Source organism: Lactuca saligna, chromosome 1 (genome assembly GCF_052625555.1).
Source record: "Lactuca saligna cultivar CGN05327 chromosome 1, ASM5262555v1, whole genome shotgun sequence".
Taxonomy (NCBI): domain Eukaryota; kingdom Viridiplantae; phylum Streptophyta; class Magnoliopsida; order Asterales; family Asteraceae; genus Lactuca; species Lactuca saligna.
Genome location: NC_136417.1, coordinates 108,566,998 through 108,589,598, shown reverse-complemented (window position 1 = coordinate 108,589,598; position 22,601 = coordinate 108,566,998).

The window sequence follows — 22,601 nt, the reverse complement described above, 5'->3', positions numbered from 1 at the left end:
CCCATCCGAGGCCGAGGCAGTCGAGGCTTCGGTCATGCATGACGTACGCGTACGCGCTGCGTACGAGCGTACGCCCCGCGTACGAGGCCTCTCAGGCCCCCCTATAAATAGCATGCGAGGGTTCCCGGGAAAATGGCCAATTCTCTCTCCTTTTTCTTGCGTTTTACCTCGTTTTCCGTGCTCGCACTACCCCGAAGCCCTGGTCATTTTGTGCAAGTCCCGAAGGTCGATTTTTCTCCCGAGGAATCCCGAGATTTCCGAGGAAAATCCATTTCCCGAGACGAAACTCTGCCCGGTTTTCCATCTTGCTATCTTCAAACTTTCAAGTGAGTTCATACCCCTTTCAAACACACTTTAAATACATTTTAAATGCTTTTATACTCTTTTAGGGGGGGGGGGGGGGAATACAAGTAAACATACGGTTATTATCGTGTATTTTATAAAGTTTCACTTCACTTGTTTTATCGAATAAATCACTTGGAACTCATTACTATTATCGAAAACTCTTGTCATACTTTGCGTGCATTAGACATTATACAAAGTATATAATGATGTCAAAGTAACTTTCATTGTTAAGTCATTTTATACATTCTAAAAACTTATGATTTTGCTTTGTCAAAAATTGTGAAAAAGGATAAACTTTGCATAGAAAACTATCACTTTAATACGGGCTTAGTTGAGAATCCATGAGACGTGTATATCTTCAAACGTTACTTTTCTTTATTAGAAAGTAATGCTGCAAGTCCTATCTATAACCAGAGTCTCCCGTTCGGAGAACGTGTCAAATGTGTATAGATCTATACGGGAAGTCATGATCCCGCGCCCTGACTGTTAGCTACAGTCCGTCTTTTGGGGTGACAGTTGTCATAACGCTGCGACGCCTGAAGAACGTTGTTACAGGCATATTATGTTTAGTATGGTTATAAAACTCATCGGATATACAATTATTATGGTATTATGCTTTTATGAACTAGTAGCTATTAAAAATATTCTTCATCTAATAAATGCGATCTTCGTATAGTTTTACTATATAAAACTATGACACAACTTTTGAGAACGTCGGTTTCTTACGATTTTCGGTCTTAGAGACTGCCATTTATGTTAGGAAAATAAGGGTTTCTCCTGCATACAAACCAAACAACTAATAGGAAAATAAGGGATTTTCCTGGTGCAATTATTTACAACTTATAACACGAACATTTATATGCATTTCATACTTTTATAAGAAAATAAGGGTTTTTCTTGGAAAACACAACAACTCGTATCTCAACCATTAGGGAAAATATGAGATTTTCTGGATCTAATACATTCACTTTCAACACAACAAATCACAACTCTTTACATTTGAAATGCTGCGTTTTCTGGAAAATATACACCCATTTTGGAATGACATCCAATTTTTCTAAACTACTTATGAACTCACCAACTTAATTGTTGACATTTTTTCTTTGAAATAACTTGTATTCTCAGGGAACCGCTAAGCAGGTTTGGGAATCAACTTTTGGGATTAACGCGCTGGCGTTAATTACTTCTTTTGGATGATGTTTATGCATTTATCTTTTGAACATGTAATGAATACAATTATGTAAACATCTTGGAAACTTTAATATATATGGTGGTGTGTACTTTCCTTTCTATGAACTGTTATGATACTGAATATGACGTCCTCCGCCCCCGAACGTTTCCGCCGTTCTGGTTTGGGGGTGTGACAGAGAGAGAGAGAGAGAGAGGTTCTTTTTTTACTGAAAAAATATTAAAGTAAAAATAAGAAAATATAAAAAAGTAACTAAAATGGCAAAATAGATATTTTAATTTTTTCAGGAGCAAAATCACGATAAATTTTTGATTTTAAATCTTTAATGCAAATCGAAAACTTTTTGAATTGTATTCATAGTTTTTGACAAACCATGAGACCAAATTTAAAATTTTATTTAATAAAAATAAAATATTCCGTTAATTTGAACAGAATATTAATCGATGTGAATTCTTTTATTCAAAAATAAAAATCAAAACATTTCAACACTAGACTTTATCACTTATGACTTTTGTCTAAACAAAAGGTTTTAGTTTTTGTCTTGAACGAAGAAATGTTTTAAGATATTGTTGATTAAAAGTTGACTAAAAGAGTTTTCGATCGTAATGATGTTTTTTTAAAGAAAAATATTTACCATATAAGAATGGTTTTAAAAGTATTTACCAAATGTTTTAACCATTTTTCTTTTATTTATTTATTTATTTATTTATTTTTTTACTTTAACCTTTAATTTTTTTCTACTCTTTTTATTGTTTTTTACTATAATTCTTTTATTTGACTTTTTTGTAACCTTTTGCTTGTATTCTCCAAATAAGTATAGTTTTAACTTCTTATAAAAACCAACAAATAATTTTTTTAATCTATATCAACAAACAACATTTTAAATTAAAACCAATTCGTAGATAAAATTTTTTAGGTACAAAACCAAGAATGTTTTTAGTACAAAACTAATTTGTGTGCCATCAATGCTAATCACTAGTCCACAATGTGCAAACCCCTTGATAGAAGGAGAAAAAGCCCAAAAAAACATGTCTAAATTGATGGGTTTTGGTCATAAGACATCCTATGTGCTCATACAAACCCTAATGCTTGGATCTAGGTTTCTCTATTGTACATGCTTTGAATCCAAGACTATAAACCCTAATTCTAGCATTCAAGTAATCATATTAACATGAGAATAAGTTTATAATGTTACCTTGATTGTTATGTAGCAATAACAATCCCAAATCTCCTTTATTGACTTTGGAAGGCTTAGAGTCACAAGTGTCACTCCTCTAATGGCTTACAAACACTAAGAGCAAATGGAGAAGGTATAAAGAGAGAGGAGAGAGGTAGGAATTCGTCCTTAGGACTTCTTGGGAAGGCTTAGACGAATTCATGAGCCTTAGGGGGTTTATATAGGTGTAAAGATTAGGGTTTTAGTCCTTATCCTTATCTAGTTGCTTGCCCACCAAGTAACCATAAGATAAGTCTTAGAAACCCTTATCCTAGTCGAATTCTAAGGCATTATCTCCTTAAATTCGTTCACCCTATATTTAAGATAATCCTTACCTTATTTTGTAACTATCACATAATTACAATTCAGCCTCTCTAGTTTAATTAATTACACTTGATCACAAAATTAATTCCTAATTAATTATTGACCAATATTAATTAAACAAATATGATTTCTCCTTTAATATATTATTCTTATAACATATTAATAAATCATAATAACCTCTCTCTCTCTCTCTATTTATTTCTCCAATCAAGTTGCTTTGGTGAAGGCAACCCAAAAGGACCATGCACCATCGGGTCAAGTACATACCAAAATAGTTATGGACTTAGACACTAATTCAACAGTCTCCCACTTGGATAAGTCTAATAACTATTATGTGTATGTCTTCAGATCCTGATCTGTAATCGTAGCTTTCCAAAGCCACTGTCAACTCTGATCCTATCAGATACGCGTGTCCTTAGATAAGGGATCATATATTCCTCCATTCTAGATATCGTAAGACATGATTTTAAATCATTCTCTTTGTACTATTTCTCGATGTCCGATTTATGACGACTGACTAATTGAACAAATCAAATTAGCCCTAGCCCGGCCGAGCATTTACGTTTATCATCACTAAACCATCGAGGGGCCCAAAGATATCGCTTTTATTCTACTTTGAATAAAAGGAACGGATAAACTTTGATACAATGCTTGCTTGCACTTACTAATCAAATCACACACAACAATATGTTTTATAACACCAAGTTAGTAGTGCGTTTACATATTATCAATGTGCAATCGATTAGCAAGATACAACTCACACATCTCGGTTTCAAGAATATAAGATGTTATCGTCTCACCAATCACTCGTGATACAATTCATGGAGTGATCCAAGTAAGCGTGGGTTTAATCCAATGCTCAAATTCATATTCATAAGCACTCATGAACGTTGCAGCAAACATTTGCTTATGTTTAATACTCTTTTAGACAATCCACACACGAATTCACGACAGTCTTCATTCATATCTACTTCCAACATATGAACGACTGTGGCCCGTTCGAATAATTTGATTATTCTTAATAAACTCAATTATTCTGGAAGTCAAAACATGCAAAGTGAAACACAAGAATAATACTAATCCCATATGGCCTCAAACTTTTGAGTATAAATAAAACTCCTTTTATTTATCACCATATCGATTACTCATTATTTGTCGTTTCGGATAATCAACTTCTTACTTGAATTTCTACACTTATCCCATGCTCATAGCATGCACACAATGTTTACCTATGGTTCTTACTTTGTGAAATAGATCAAATTGAACACATTTCCAATCATTCTCATTTCACAACTCCAAATCCTTTTTCATAAGTGAAAGAATATCAAATTCTTGCTACTTATAAAATATGCTAGATTCTAACGTTCTATGCAACTTATCCTTTCATAATGTCACTGCACCAAAGTCACAAAGACTATTGCTAATGATATTATACAGTCTTCTATCGGAGATTGTTGCAAGACAATTCCTTAGATATGATGTCTCTCACTCAAAGTACATTTCTTTGAACATCCTTTTGCATAAAAGTTTCTAATCTAGACATAAATTTTCAATATTCAATTCCCAATATGGACACGCTTCCATATTTTCCATATGACAACTCATTCTTAATAGAATCTTTTCTATTCATGATAATATCGATATGGTCCATTCAATACCATGCTTCCAACTACTCACAAGCAACCAATCCTTGTCGAACTTTGGATTGTCCTTTGATAGTTGTTTAATTATTTTAGTCAAAACCGATCCTAGTCCCTTTTCCCTCTAAATGCGCTAGACATTTGGAAAATTTCAGAATGGTCAAACATTAAAGCATTTGCAGTTGATCCTATACCCGAAGCGTATGGGACACGATGCATAATGTTTTATTTGCTATGTTCTCAAAATTCAAATTGTGAAGAGGAATGCCGTAATCATAATCGAAATTTTAAGAACTCACTATGTACCTTTGACTAAATTTATCAACATTTCTCAACCTAATCCTTTATATTTGAAACGAAACATAATATTCTCTCCCTTAATTATAGCAAAACAACTTTACAACCCTTACGACTTTGCAAGGTATAACTCTTGTTTTCTATAATTAATATTGCCAACTTGCAATACGTGCCTTAATAATCATACAATGATAACTTTTATGCTCCCACTATCATGATGATTACTATAAAACATAACACTTATGCTCCCACTAGCTTCGACATGTATTCATAAACGTCTTAACTTCCAGAAAAACAATACCTATTGAATTTCTTAAGTCCATGTTTCTAATACTTAATGCTTTGATAATCTTTTATCAAGGCCTCTTAAGCTTATACACCTTTGCCTTAGATAGTTAATATGTGTTTCTAAACAATTAAGTCTAATTGCCAAACCTCACAATTCAAATTATGGAAAGGGATACCGTAACCATAATCGAATTCGAGAATGCAATTTTACAATCACTATCTTCTTAAAATCTTTCTTAGTGAAAGCATTTCCTCTCAATCATTTTCATGAAGGAGGAAATCTTATGACACTTAGATTTAAACGGTGTACTTGTTCCTATCCATGTGAATTTGTCAAAACCAAAGTTTACGACAAATTCAAACTCATATGGACTGAACTTTCTTAATCTTGATTTCTTGCCTTATGGTAGCACAACTACCCACCACGTCTTCCAAGTAGTTAAGCAGCTCACCTTTTCCTATCAATGTACCTTTCATTGATTAAGGTGCTTTACCTTTTATGCGTTCAAAATGTGAACTCATAGAACTCACATGCATAATTAACTTAATTGGAAACAACACAAAAACAAAATAATGTTAACACGATAGGTTGTAAACCTCAAATCGTGTGCTAGTGATGATCGATAAGGTTTATTTGATTTGTTCTTGAAACCTTTCAAGACCATTAAGACTCCCACTGACTCCTTGACATATAAGATTCTCTTGTTAATAAACATTTCTTGACAAACAATTATTCAAGAGTTAGTGTAGTTTTTATCAAAACACTTCATAAATTGGTCCTAGTTGGTCTTTGTCTTATCCAAGACATCACAACTTTCCACATTTGATGAATGTTATAAACCTTTAATACTTTTCACTCATTGTCACAATCTTAACTTTAAGACTTGTTATTGGAACGAGGTATGACTGACTTCTTGATTTAACCATTTCTTCAATTCTTGTTTCCTCTACTTAGACATACAATTGTACTAAGACTCACTTATAGGATCAATTAAGATATGGTTCTTAATCATTAAGACCTATCATAAAGCATAAAAGGTACTCTCCCTTCTTCTTAGAATGGAGAAACTTTTATCTTTCTGCCTACTTGATTCTTATTCATTTAGCTATTGATTTAAACCCTTTTAATCAATTCCGAATTATACTTAATCTTGTAAGTGTAATCATATTTACTAAGCCTTTAGTAAATCATGACGAATATCTTTGTTACTCTTATGGTGAACTTGATCAACACACAACTATGTGTACTCGATCTCCTAGTCCTTCACTTGATACTTTGTCAACGAATTTGTCTAATTTCCAAATATGAAATTTCTTATTCATCATGCAACCAAGTTGCGTGATTCCAAATTTCAGTCCAATTGAAACTTTGGGCGATGAGAAACTCTCCCTATTTGGTAAATTCTCGACATTTCCATAAATAACATAACTAAGAATCATATCCATTCATTGTAGAAATATGCAAACATCAATTTTCATAATGATTTCATTGCAAGGAAGTAAACAAATAAATAAGTCAAAATTTATTTTATTTATAAAAGCAGCGGAAAAACATTTGTCCTTACAATGCAAAATCTATTGAAAACTATGTAAAAGGAAAATTTCTATCATAACTATCTAAGCTCAAAATCCAATCTTCAAGTCCATGCGATCGAGATCAATCTCTTATTATTAGATTCATCTTGCTCTCTTATCAAGCTTCCTTTCTTTTCACCGATCCTACAAAACATTCAAATGCAATCTTATCACATCATGTATTAAGAATCAATGAATAAGAACTTAACGGAGTTAGATAGTGGATTTTACATGAAGCGTAGTCATACTTTCGACTCTCCCATCTCTTAGATCTCTTAGGTAAATAGGGCAACTTCGTCTCCAATGCCCCTTCTCTTGGCAATAAAAGAAAATTGACTCTTTAGGAACAACACATGGAACTACTTCAAACATCGCCTTTCTCTTATGATCAAACTTTTCGATCATTGCATGTCTTTCATTGCCATTGTATATATCCATAGAGGTCTTGAAGGCAGATTCACCAATCAACTTTGCTTTTCTATTGCGCCAAACCATCGCTGATTCAGTAGCAATAAGCATATATGTGAGATTATTAAGGGTCACGTCGTGGTTCATCATATAGTACTCTCTTACGAACTCACTATACGAGTTAGGAAGTGACTGAAGAACCCAATCAACAGCCATCTCTTCACCGACGACGGATCCCATCATTCTTAACTTATCAATGTGTGACTTCATCCCTAAGACGTGTGCACACACCGACTTTCCTTCTTTATGTTTACTTGCCAAAATGGCTTGAGTGATATTGAACCTTTCAATTTTACAATCTTGTGGGTTAGGGAGAATAATTGGAGGAGGAGGAGGAAGAAGTGAAGCATGATTTCTTGTTCCTCGATCGAATCATGGAATATCATTTTCATGTGGAATGCTTGTTCCACGGGATTTGGGAAGACCATAGTTGTCGAACTTTGACATCTACAAAACGGGAGAAAACAAATTCAAGTTAGTTGATCGATTGAGTCCTTAGTAAATCACCCAAATGAGATACTAAGGCTAGGACCCAACACAATACGCTACAACCTAGAAAAGGGATGCTGTAATCTAGTTGCAAAATATTTGAAGGTAAGTGAATGACGATTCACTAATTTCCACCATGAAAAACGAAAAAGAAATTTAAGTTTTAAATCTATGAAAACTCCTAGATCCTTTGAGATTCATTGAACATTTCAATGGCATGTTTAAATCTCGATATGCCCCTCTTGTTTGTGACTGGGATGCCGAGGATCACAAAGCGGGTGTGAATAACCATGCAAAATTACATGGTGCCCTCACATGTTACAGTCACCTATTCGATGTGCCGGTCTACCACACACGCTCCACCGAACTATGACAAACATTGAGTCACCCTTTGCTACCTTTGCTTAGAACCATTTAGTATGCCGGTAAACCACGGACGCTCCGCTAACGTCTTCGCAAGGGCACAAAGTGTAATTTCATGGAATTGCATCAATTCACTTTGCCTAAGTAACTAAGATTGGGAATTTGTAAAAACATTTAGTTACTTTTGTATTTCATTATACTTATAATGGAAGGTTTCGTCCTATCCTACCCGTTCGGCTAACGACCCTCCACTAGTCAAAAGTGTGGTGGGTAAGAGTGGATACCCATTCAATCGCCATTTTATAGGCAATTTCCTTAAACACCCCTTATAGACCAGCTTCGTGAATGAGACCTACTAACGGTAAGATTGACTTTTACTCATACATATATATAATGTTAGACTTTTAATGTTATATATAGTATAGGGTGCATTTTTACACTTTTAAAATATTAGGTGGTTATCTTTAACAATTACACTTTTAATTCAATTAAATGGTTAACCTTGACTTTTATTAAGTCTCTTTTAATTATACTCCTTAATTAATTAATAAAACCATAAGGGTGTATTTGAACTTTTCGAAACATTACTAGGGTTTTAGAATTTAACTTTCCTAATTAAATTTTAATCAACTTTTAAATTCCAAAACTTGAGGGCAAGTTTTGAAACATTTCAAAAACATTAGGGTTTCAATTATTTAAGTATCAAAACAACAAAACCTTTGGGTTCAAATTTAAACTATAAAACCTAAAGGGTAAAATATGAAACTTTTCATAACAACAAGGATCAAATAACAAATAATCTAAACTAACATTTAATTACATAATTATCCATATTTGATTTGTTTAATGATTTCTTGCAAAACAATTTATCAATTTACTCAAAATAATTAATCAAATATCTTATAAGGAAACAATATCTTATTAATTGATAAATATCTTCAATTAGATCAAAAATATAGTCAAATATATCATATAATCGGATTAATATTGATCTAACATGATAAGGTAAATATCCATATGCAAAAACAGCAAGAAATCCCGAGATAAGCACTATCTGATGAGTTGACTCGTCGAGTGAAGCCTGGACTCGTCGAGTCACCCTGGACTCGGCGAGTTCAACTATGGACTCGGCGAGTCCAGCCTCTAGAACACCAAAAAAACGAATTTTTTAGATATTCAATGCATCAATACAATTGAAACCATCCTAGTCTCTGATACCACTGATGGGTTTTGGTCATAAGACATCCTATGTGCTCATACAAACCCTAATGCTTGGATCTAGGTTTCTCTATTGTACATGCTTTGAATCCAAGACTATAAACCCTAATTCTAGCATTCAAGTAATCATATTAACATGAGAATAAGTTTATAATGTTACTTTGATTGTTATGTAGCAATAACAATCCCAAATCTCCTTGTATTGACTTTGGAAGGCTTAGAGTCACAAGTGTCACTCCTCTAATGGCTTACAAACACTAAGAGCAAATGGAGAAGGTATAAAGAGAGAGGAGAGAGGTAGGAATTCGTCCTTAGGACTTCTTGGGAAGGCTTAGACGAATTCATGAGCCTTAGGGGGTTTATATAGGTGTAAAGATTAGGGTTTTAGTCCTTATCCTTATCTAGTTGCTTGCCCACCAAGTAACCATAAGATAAGTCTTAGAAACCCTTATCCTAGTCGAATTCTAAGGCATTATCTCCTTAAATTCGTTCACCCTATATTTAAGATAACCCTTACCTTATTTTGTAACTATCACATAATTACAATTCAGCCCCTCTAGTTTAATTAATTACACTTGATCACAAAATTAATTCCTAATTAATTATTGACCAATATTAATTAAACAAATATGATTTCTCCTTTAATATATTATTCTTATAACATATTAATAAATCATAATAACATCTCTCTCTATTTATTTCTCCAATCAAGTTGCTTTGGTGAAGGCAACCCAAAAGGACCATGCACCATCGGGTCAAGTATATACGAAAATAGTTATGGACTTAGACACTAATCCAACAAAAATTTCATAGGTCTCATATCGGTTGATATTGAAACACACCACTCCAATATAGTCCATGTTAGGGTTAAGATCTCGTAACTACGTTGAGATCCTCAAGTCTAAGGTTCCTCAAAGGCTCAGGATCCACAAAAGATCCGGATCCTCGAACCTCAGGACCCCGAATATATTCCAGGATCCTAATTAATATTTTTTTATTTATAATGGCCATAATTTTTTTTGTCTTTCTCACCTATGCAGAAATAATAGTCAAAGTCACACTCTCAACGAATAGTTGTCAAAACCATGCAAAAGACCCGGAGGACCAAGTCAACAAACGACTATAATTTGATCTCGGAGGATCTCCGAATTTTAGGAGTTCTAGTTATTAGCCTATGACTACATAAATCACTTGTATTCATCACACTACACACGAGACTTAGCAGAACATTAGCATTTGTTCATATACTCTTTACATTTGAATGTAATCAATCATTTCAATCAATAATATTATCAAGGCAGGCGATCATTATCACCCCCAAGGTTTTGTGCCGGAGATTCTACGAAGTACCAAGGGATTTTCTTGTAAACCACATGTGTAATCTTGTTTTAATTTCGTTAATCACTTCGCTTACAACACCACAACCTCTCATACACTTTGATTTTTATCCGCTTAGTCGATTTTTGACCAAAACTGTAACACTCGAAATCTAGAAGGCCGATTAAGGAAAGAAAAGCATTCAATTAGAAATCCAACTTATCGAGTCCATGGGGTAGAACTCGTTGTGTTGGAAAGAAAGGCCGCGTGTTTTTGGAAAACCAGATCGACGAGTTGGACTGCGTTTGGGAAACCCTAAAATTGGGACTTTGCACCTTATTTAAATACTTTAACCCCTATAAGTTGGCCTCATTTACAGCCTCCATTATCCCAAACCCTAGCCACGGACCCTAAGTCTCCATATTTTGGTCCAAGTGTTGGATTAGGTGTCTAAGCCCATAACTATAATTGATATGTACTTGACCTGATTAAGCATGGTCCATTTGGGTTGCATGGCACCGGAACAATTTGTAAGGATGGACTAGCGAGAGGAGGATATTTATGATTTATTAATATATTAAAAGTTCTAATATATTAATATGAAATCATATTATTTAATTGGTATTCATCAACAATTAATTTGGAATTAATTTTGTGATCAAAAGAGACTAATTAAGTATATGGGGATTGATTGTGTAAATCATTCATTCTTATAAAGTGGGCTTATGATCCATACTTCTTTATGTTGGGCTAAACCCATGGATATTCCATGGAGGTTATAAACCATTGTGCATAAAGAATATGGTAAGACATGCACATTAGGGTTTGCATGGTGTAACCCTAATTAAGCCACACTATATTTGATTCCCCATAGCTCAAGAAATTGGCACTAAGGTTATACACAAGAGGGCTAGCCAATTTTATGGAGCAAGTATTATTCTATCAAGTTTCTTCCAATTGTTGGTGGTGTTGTGTGAACCATTTGAGGTGTCACACTTGGGGCACTAAGCTCTATAAGGTCCAAGGAATCAAGCTAAAACACAAGGTATGTCATTCTACTAGATTTTTATATTGTATATACTTTATATTATGCTAGTTAGGATGATACCTTGGAAAATCAATTAGTTGCATGTATAATAGAGAAAACATAGATCCAACGTATATAGGGTTGCATGTACACTATAGGAGTGTTAGAATGCTCAAAACCCAATAGTGGTTTCAGAGACTTGGCTTGTTTTCAATTATACTTGATGCAAAATGCTTAAAAAATCGATTTTCTGTTGTCCGGATAGTGGACTCGCTGATCCACTGACAGACTCGCTGATTCCAAGCATAAAATCATCCAACTCGGTGAGTTGGTTCATGCACTCGACGAGTTGGTGCCCCTGACAACAAATTTTCGAGTTTCTTGGTTGGAATTGGCCTAGGATCATTACCCTTAACTGTTTTGAACTCATAAACCTATTTTTGATGTGGAAATGATCCTGCTTATCCAATTCAAAAGATAATTATCAAAGTTTCATGTTTTGTATTAGTTTAATGGTTAGGCTAATTACATGAAATTTGTTTGATTTGAATTGTCTTGTTCATATGAGTTTAGTCTATATCATAGAAATTTCTTGACATATTTGTTAGTTTATTTCATGATCTTTATGGCCTTTAATGTACTCCACAACTTGTCCATAGGCCATGGAAAATGAAAAGTTTTCTTTTAAAAGATTTCATTAAGCTCATTTGTTATGATTTTTTAAGAGTCTTTTTCCATAAATGTTTTTTATGAACTCCATAAGTTGTCCTCAAGTTATGGATTTTCAAGAGTTTTTTCATTAAAGCCTATATTAAACTCATATGTTATGGATTCCAAAAGTCCTTGAATTGTTCAAAACTTGCCCTCAATCTTACCGTTAGTAGGCCCCATTCATGACGCCAGTCTATAAGGGGGGGGGGATAAGTTTACTGCTTATAAAATGGTAGTTTAATGGGTGTCCACTCTCACCCACCGCTTCCTTGACTGGTGGAGGGTCGTTAGCCTAACAGGTAGGATATGACTCTAATTCCCCCTTCATTAATAGTATAATGATAATTACTAACTAACTAAACACTTATAAATTCCCAATCCTAGTTACTTAGGAAAATGTGAAATGGTGCAAACCCATGAAATTGCACTTTGCACCTTGTTAAATCATTAGTGGAGCGTGTGTGGTTAACCAGCACACTAATCTGGGACTGACAATGCGTGGCAAAGGGTAGCTTGATGTTAATCATAGATCAATGGAGCGTGTGTGGTTAATCGGCAAATTGATTAGATGGTTGTAACATTAAGTGTACCAAGTTAATTTTCATGGTTATTCATACCTTGTTTGATCATCGGCATCCTAGTCACAAACTTAAAAGGCAAAATCGAGATTTAAACATGCCATTGAATACTTCAATGAATCTCAAAGGAGCTAGGAATTTCAATCCAATTAAAACTTAATGTTCAATTTCATTTTTTATGGTGGAAATTGGTAAATTGTCATTTACATACCTTCAAATATTTTGTAGCTTGGATTACGATATCCCTCTTCCAAGTTATTAAATATTGTGTTGGGTCATAGCCTTAATATTTCATTTGGGTGTTATATTAAGGATTTAAATCAACTAACTTGAATTTCTCCTTTATAGATGTCTATTTCAGACAACTATGGTCTTCCAAAATCTTTAGGAATAAGCTTTCTTAATGAAGATGATATCCCACATGACAATCAAGGTGAAAGATTAATCCCTTTGTTGTGCATTAATGGGACTGAAAATCATACTTCACTTCCTCCACCTCCTCCAATTAGTACAATTATTCTTCCTAACCCACAAGTTCAAAGACTTGAAAAGTTCAAGGTCACTCATTCCCTATTGACAAGTAAAGTCTATATGTGCTTGGTTAATAGAGATCAAGTTACATATTGACAGGCTGGAAGAGGTTGCAGTCGAAGTCTCAAGGAAGCTGGCTGTTGAATCGGTTCTTCAGTTACTCCCTGATGACAAATCACGACATGACCCTTATTGATCTTACCTATTTGCTTGTTGCTGCTAAATTAGCAATGATTTGGAGCACTGGTAAATCAAATTTTATTGCAAGATCTAATTCCCAAGTTTCCATGGACAATAGTGACATTCCAGAAATGATTTCTTCTCCTAGGGAGAGAAATTGACTAAATTCAAAAAAGTTTGAACTTAAGATAAAGGCCAACTCTGGGATTGTCTCATGTGTCAATGTGAAAGAAACCATTTGTTTCAAATTGCCAATTAAAGGGACATTGGAAGCAAAGCTGCCGTGACTACCTGATAGATCTAAGAGATGGTCAAGTCAGAAAGTTTGACTCTACTTCAGGTAAGTCCATTATCTAACTCTATTAAGTTCCTTTTTGGGAGATTCTTAATACATGATGTAATGTAATTACATTTTGATGTTTTGTAGACTCAAAGAAAAGAAAGGAAGCTTAAAGAAAGAGTAAGCTGATTATGATCGTGAAGAAATGGATTTCGATCGTATGGTTCGATGATCGGAATTTTGAGCTGCTGCTTAAGAGTTATGATAGATTTCTTAGGAATAGATAACAACATATTTTTCATATGCATTTTCATTGTAAGGATAAGTTTTTCTACAATTTTTAATAAAAATAGAAAAATATTGATTTTATTTTATTTTAAATTTCCTTACAATGGCATTTGTGAAAATTGTTGCTTATATGTTTCCATTGATAGCAATATTGGAAAATAGATTTGATTCTTTCATTTGCGGTAGTGTCGAGAATTTTCCAAATAAGGAAAGATTCTCATCACCCAAGTTTCAGTTGGATAAAAACTTGGAATCATGCAACTTATATTGTGTGATGAATGAGAATTTTCATCTTTGGGAAATTAAGACTAATTCTTTGTTCACATGTATATGTCAGTCAATTGAAGGACTAGGGAATCAGGTACATTGGGTGTGTGTTGGTCAGGTCCACCACAAAGAACGATAAGACTATTTGTTATGATTTACCAAAGTTTAGTAAATATGGTTATACTTACAATATTAAGTGTAATTTTGAATCATTGAAAAGGTTTCAATGTATGACATAACAAATAAGAAGAATCAAATTAAGCAGAAAGATAAAAGTTTCTCCCATATGAAGAGATGGGAGAGTACTTTAGTATCTTGTTTTATGATTATCTTAGTGATTATGAAACCATATCACAATTGATCCTTTAAGGAAATCTTAGTGCATTTGTATGGCTGAGATGAGGAATCATGAATTGTTGAAATGGTTAAATAAAATAGATGATTCATACTTCGTTCCAAAATCAAGTCGTAGATTAATACTCCAAGATTGAGCCTTGAGTGACATAAACTTAAGAAAGGTTTATAATACTTATCAAATGTAGAGTAAAATGGTTTCTTACTCTTGTACATTTGAAACTGGTAAGTTGTGATATTTTGGATAAAACAAAGACCAACTAAGACCAATTGTGTGAAGTTTATCTTGATAAGAATCTGCACCAACTCTTGAATATTTGTTTTGTCAAGGAATGGTTCTTGACAAGAGAATATTATGTGTCAAGAGGACAGTGGGAGTCTTAAAGATATTGGAAAAGTTTCGAAAACAATGAAACCTATTGTTAATCACTAGCACACGACTCAAGGTTTGCAACCTATCGTGTTGACATATTCTTATTTTTGTGTCCATTCCAGTTTAAGTTGACTATGCATGTGAGTTCCATGAGCTCTCAATACATTACAACCTGGAAGCAATGGTAGGCCCTTGAGCTGCCAAGTGGCAAGAAATTAAGATTGAACAAGTTTGGTCCATATAAGCTTGGATTTGTCACTAACCTTGTCTTGTGATTACGGTTATACCAAATTCACATGGATAGGAATACATACACCATTAAAAATATAAGTGTCATAAAGTTTTTCTCCGATTCATGAAAATGATGCTGAGGAAATGCTTTCACTAAGTAGATTTTAAGGAGATAACAATTGTGATATTTTCATTTCTAAAATTCGATATGATTACGACATCCCTCTTCATAGTTTGAATTGTGAGAAATGGCAAAGGTCTAAACAATTGAGACTATGATTATGGCATCCCTCTTCATGGTCCTAAAATTGTTTAAAACACATGTGAGCTATCTAAGAAAAGGTGTATGATTTTAGGAAGCTTAGATAAAGTCTTATCGAAGTATCTCGTATCAAAAATATGAACTTTGGTAAGAAATTCAATAAGTGTTGATTTCTAGAAGTCCATTTGATTTTTGGATACATGTCAAAGCTAGTGGGAGCATAAGTGTTATGCTAATAATTATCATTTTCGTCAGAGCATGATTATTATGTTAAGAGTTGCAAGTTAGCAATGTTAATTATACAAAACAAAAGTTTCAATTAGCAAATTTTCCGGGTTTGAATAGTTGTTTTGCTATAATTAAGGGAGAGGAATTCATACTTTATATACTTCATTTCAATTCTAAGAGCTTGGCCAAGCCTGGACTGATTCAATTTAGTGATGACACCCTAAGTGTTTGGCCAAGCCTGGACTGATTTGATTTGTTTAATTAGTTGGTCTTCATGAATCGGAAATCAGGAAACAACAGATGGTTCGAGAGAATGATTCTAATCAATCTATCAGTCCATATGATATCAAGAATGGAGGAATATATGATCCCTTATCTAATGGACGCGTCATTGATTTGTTCAGAGTTTGACAACGGCTTTTAAGAGCTACGATTGCTAGTTGGGTGTTGGAGTTATACTTGCAATAATAGTTATTAGACTTATCCAAGTGGGAGACTGTTGGGTTAGGTGTCTAAGCCCATAACTATAATTGGTATGTACTTGACCTGATTGAGCATGGTCCATTTGGGTTGCATGACACTGGAACAATTTGTAAGGATGGACTTGCGAGAAGGGGATATTTATGATTTATTAATATGTTATAAGTTCTAATATATTAATATGAAATCATATTATTCAATTAGTATTGATCAAGAATTAATTGGAATTAATTTTGTGATCAAAAGAGTCTAATTAAAGATATGGGGATTGATTGTGTAAATCATTCATTCTTATAAAGTGGTCTTATGATCCATACTTCTTTATGTTGGGCTAAACCCATGTGGTGACCCATGGATACTCCATGGTGGTTAAAACCCATGGAGCATAGAGAATATGGAAAGACATGCACATTAGGGTTTGCATGGTCTATCCCTAATTAAGCCACATTATATAAGAGTCCCCATAGGACAGGAAATCGGCACTAAGGTTATACATAAAAGGGCTAGTTGATTTTACGGAGCAAGTATTATTCTCTAAAGTTTCTTCCAGTTGTTAGTGGTGTTGTGTGAACCATTTGAGGTATGAAACTTGGGGAACTAATCTTTTTAAGTTCCATGGAATCAAGCTACAACAAAAGGTATGTCATTCTACTAGATTCTTGTATTGTATATACTTCATTTCATGCTAGTTAGGATGATACCTTGGAAAATCAATTATTTGCATGTATAATAGGAAAAACATAGATCCAAGGTATATAAGGTTGCATATACACCATAGGAGTGTTAGAATGCTCAAAACCCAACACCAAGAATGTTGATCATCGGGAATTGTACGTCCCATGTGGGAATATCTTTCAGATCTAGGGTCTATAGGGGATTTCGTGGCATAAAGGTGCCAACTTTATGGCCATGGAAGTCCCATGCAACTTGTGGACCATATTTTTCGCCTTTTGAGCGAAGTAGTCTATGCATGCCAGTGAAGATAAGAACTTTACGTGACCAAACTGTTCCTAGAGTCCAGATCTATAATCCTATGGCTTATATCAAACTTTTGATGGTGTTTGAAGTTGGAACTAAGCCATTTTGATTTAGGGTTAAGGTTCATTTCTTCTAGGATGGGTCTTATTGGGTAAAGTTATAAACATTACCCCCTAGAGGTGTATTCGGCCCAAAACTAGAGTGTGGGGACTTAGACTCGATGAATAATGGCTTAATACATTAAAAAATCTTATCTGAAGAACGCGATGAGTTCATAGAGGAACTCGACGAGTTGGGTCGAAGTGTCCCGACTCTGAAAAAGGAAAGACTCGACGAGTGAAGGGCGGAATCAACGAGCTAAGTGGGAAAGTCCCGACTCTATTGATAGGAGGGACTCGATGAGTTCATGAAAGAACTCGATGAGATTGATCGCAATTTTAGGGTTTTATGATTTATGGGACTCGGTGAGTTGATGGACCAACTTGGTGAGTTGAGTCAACCCATAATGTTGACCTTGACCGAAATGTTGACTTTAACTTGGATGTTGGACTTTGTGACCTTGACTTGAATTTGACCAAGGTTGACCCTATAGGGTTATAAAGTACATAATGGGTTCGAAAGGGTGGTTCCATGTAAGGGTTTAGATGATTGTCTGTGTGATAATTGTCTGGTATGCCACTATTTGTTATGCTTTACGTGCTAGTATGCTATGATATTATGTGATTGTGGTAGGAGGGGTGGGTAGAACCCGTTACCGGTCGAAAGGACCGAAGGGGTAGGCCAGCACCCAGATATGTTAGGAAGTATGTGACTTATGTGTTTATGTACTAGGATGATATGTGGTAGTACTAGGGGTGAAATAGTCCCCGCTACTGGTTGAAAGAGACCGAAGGGGTAGGCCAACACCTAGATATGCTAGGCAGTTACCGGTTGAATGAGACCTAAGGGGTAGGCCAACACCAAGATATGATATGTAGTTACTGTTTGAAAGAGACCGAAGGGGTAGGTCAGCACCCATATATGCTAGACAGTATGTTATTGTATGGTATGTAGTATGATGGGATAACTTACTAAGCTTCATGCTTAAGGTTTACAATTTTTGTTTCAGTTACTTATTATTCAAAAGGAAAAGAGTCGACATGATCGTAGCACATCACACCATGATTTCCACACAAGAGATCCTTGGGAGTTATACTTTGAGGTTGTTTTATCATGACATGTCTGACTATTGATACGTTCACTACAACAAAATGAATCTAATGCAACCCCGCTAAAAGGTTGCATTAGGCCTTGAAAAAGTTGCATAATACCTAAAGCAACCTTTTACCAAAGGTTGCATTAGGTGGAGTTGCATTAGAATTTTAGCAACTTTTTTCCTGGAAAATGCAACCTTTTATGAAATAGTTGCAAATCTTGTTGAGATGCAACCTTTTTTAATGCAACATTTGTTATGCAAAAGCAACTTTTTTATGCTCATATGCAACTTTCTTTACACTTGGCTGCAACCTTTTTAACAGTTTTAGTTGTGAAAATGCAACTTTTATTACAATCAACTATAGCCTTTATTATGTTTCTAGTAAAGAACTGCAACCTTTCTCTATGGTATATGCAACCTTTGTTATGTCTATAATTGTAACAAATGCAACCTTGTTTAAAGTCAAATGCAACTTTATTTTTGTGACTTCTCTAACACTAATGTGACATCTTTTTTTCTTGTCATGCAGATGCTACATATGTTTTACTACATTGCTATGAATATTCATTACTTTTAAAATCACATCATAACAATAATAACATAAATACCATATATAATTTTATGGTCTCCTTTGACATATCTAAATTCAAAATAACAACCATAAATCAAAGTCAACACATGGTTGTCAACTATAATCACAAAAAATTATTAAAAGCGTCATAGACATGTACTAAACATAAATGATAAATCATCTTAGCAACTATCACCCTTCTAGAGGTTGTTTAACAAACTTCTGCATCATGGCTTCAAAGTTTTCTCGTTAGTTTTTAATATCTAATCGCATAGCTTTTAATTCGGCCTGTATTTTTTTCCATGGTCCTCTTGAATCTGTTTTTTGCATTTCAACCAACTGATTTCTTTCAACTTCATTTGTTTTGAATGACTCCATAAGTCCTGTTGGAATCATGTATGATGTATCATCACCGCCTACTTTTGATTCGGCCACACAAAAAGCCAACACCACTTCTCGTACACCAGGGTGCACGTGAAGTATTATGCACACCAAGTATTAGACTTATAAGGTTCTACCCATAGCACCATTATACCTTGCAAAAGCAATTAAAAATTAATATAGGCATATTATTTATACAACCTTAACGAGCAATAAAGTATGTAATGAGATTCATCATACTGCCAACCTATTATAACATGTGACTACCAATTCTTTAAACATCATATCATGCAATTACAACGTATACTTAAAATGCATAACACCATAACAGGGTATATCCATACACAAGATGCAAACAACATATATATGAACAATTATCGAAAACATTAGCAAATCTAGTATAATCATAATTTGCATCAACAATCCACTTATGGGGTGTAGTTTCTGGTTATACGCTAAAGCTAAAAAAATTATCAACTCACCTTTTTCCTTGATGCAATTCTCTTCTTCTTCAAATCTTGTACTTACTAGAAGTTGTCAAGGCCTCACCTACTAACCACACATACCTATCAATTATAAAAACAAGCCAAGTTTAAATAACATAATTCAAATACTTAATTACTTATATATATATATATAACAAAGCCTGCAACTCCAAAACAGGTTGATATCGGAGTTCTTGGAAGACAAATCAACAATTCCATCTTGCACATTTAGTATTGACACAAAAATATTGTAAATACTATGCTTTTACTCACTCATCAATTAAACACCCATATCTTTTACAATTTAAGAGCTCAATAGGCTACACATTAAGACATATGGAATGAAATTTCACCAAGACCAAAGTGTTTTAATAGAGATGGTGAGTCATTAATTAAGTGACTAATTAAGAGGTTCAAGAATGGATTAATCTAGACAAAAACAAAGTGAATCAAAATTACTTAAATTCATAGTATATGTATACCCTTGCATTCGAACCCCATTAACCCATTATACAAAATATACATGGTGCTAGAAGTGGGACTAACACAACCACCCAACAAGGTGGTGGTGTGATGGCAGAATCCGGCAGCCATGGCTGCCGGTGGTGATGGTGATGCAAACCGAACTAAGATAGAAGAAAAACATTGCACAAGATAGAAAAGCTTACCACTATTATTGAATAGTAGCAATACACCACCAAAACCGTTTCCTTTGGAGGCTTTGACGGAACCTTGACCACCAAAAACTCGTCAAAATTTCCACCCTCTCCTGAAAAATTGACACAACCAACGCCCTTCACCCTGACGCACTCGATTCTCTCTCCATCTCTCACGTGCGCATCAGCAGTGACCCTCAAAGAATGAAGCGTCGTTTTTTTAGGGCTAGAGGAGGTTTACGTAATTGACGACAAGGAGAAAGAGATCGACATTGACTGGAGTTTCTCAATGTCGCTTGAGCTCTATAAGCGATATTTCCAATATAGCCCCTCATATTTTCCATATCAACACATCACATCCCAATTTCCAAAAACATTTCCTGCATTACTCTTAATATTGACTAATCGACCCCTGCACTTCATTATTTTTACGTTTAATGTATTTATTTTCCTTCTTTTCTCAGAAAACCATTTGATTTGATTAAATGATATACCCTTTTGTATATTGATTAATTCTTTTAGGTATTATTTAACATCATTTTTATATAATTTATTTTGATTTATAACCTTAAAACCAAAATCTTTTACATAAAAATAATTATTCAAGTAACAGAAACTAACATCGCCGACAGAAGCAAATTTGAATCTGAGTACAATTAAAATTTTATTTAACAATTTTCTTTTTGTGTTAATAAGATAAAGAGGGAAATAAAATTTTCTAGCTTATTTGGAGGGAATGAAAAAAAAAATTATAATTTGAGGGGATTGAAATTAATAATGTACTTTTGTAGTAAAAGTTGCAATTTTTAATAAGATTTGCAACTGTTTTTAAAAAATTACAATTCTCAATAAAATTTGTAACTTTTAAAAAAGAAGTTGCAGATTTCAATAAAATTTGCAACTTTGTAAAAACAAAGTTGCAATTTTTAATAAAATTGACAACTTTTTTAAACAAAGTTGCATTAAATCTTCTAGTGCAACTTTTTTGTTCGGCGATACCTTCTTTATAATCAAATGCAACAGTTGTGAAAAGGTTGCATCTAAAAGGTCGCATTAGACTCATTTTGTAGTAGTGATTGGTTTTGATATGAGTTGATAATATGGATGTTTTCAGATAAATGGTTTGTAATTATTAAATTAAACATGAAATTTTTAGTCTTAAATTTTGGGATGCCACCAGCAGGAGCTCCCATGAAAGTCTATGAAACACCAAGGAAAAACATATCTCCGGTTACCCCGAGATCCTACTATATTGACTTCCAACAACAAGAACTTTGCTATAATAAAGAGGCTAGTGAAACAAGTTGCCCAATAGTAGGAATATAATAGGTCGATACTTAAGGAAGTGGAAAGAATGAGGACGAAGATCCATAAACCTCAGGAGGCAGCGCCCTCGGTCTTATAGCCCAAGAAGCTGAACTTTGACAACCCAGGATCCTCAACAGTCGATCGTGAGACTCAGGATCCTAACGAGACCTTTGTTACTCTCAATAACATGGATCCTAGGAACTCTACAAATAATAATAATTTTACAACTAACTCAATGGATCTTGACACAGGTTTAAGCCCGATCATGGCAAAGGAGCTACAACAACTAAGATAGATGATCTCAAACGTACCCAGATTAGTTCAACTGGTACCAAAAGTATCCCTCACAAGTCACATGATCTCTAGATTCATTCCAGCGATAGCTGACAATGAAGTTCCAAAATGCTTCTAGACCACCAGAATGAAGCCATACGATGGAACCACAAATCCAGAGGAGTAGGTAGGTAAGATAGGGAGAGGATGGAAATTATTCCCATCCCCACTCACT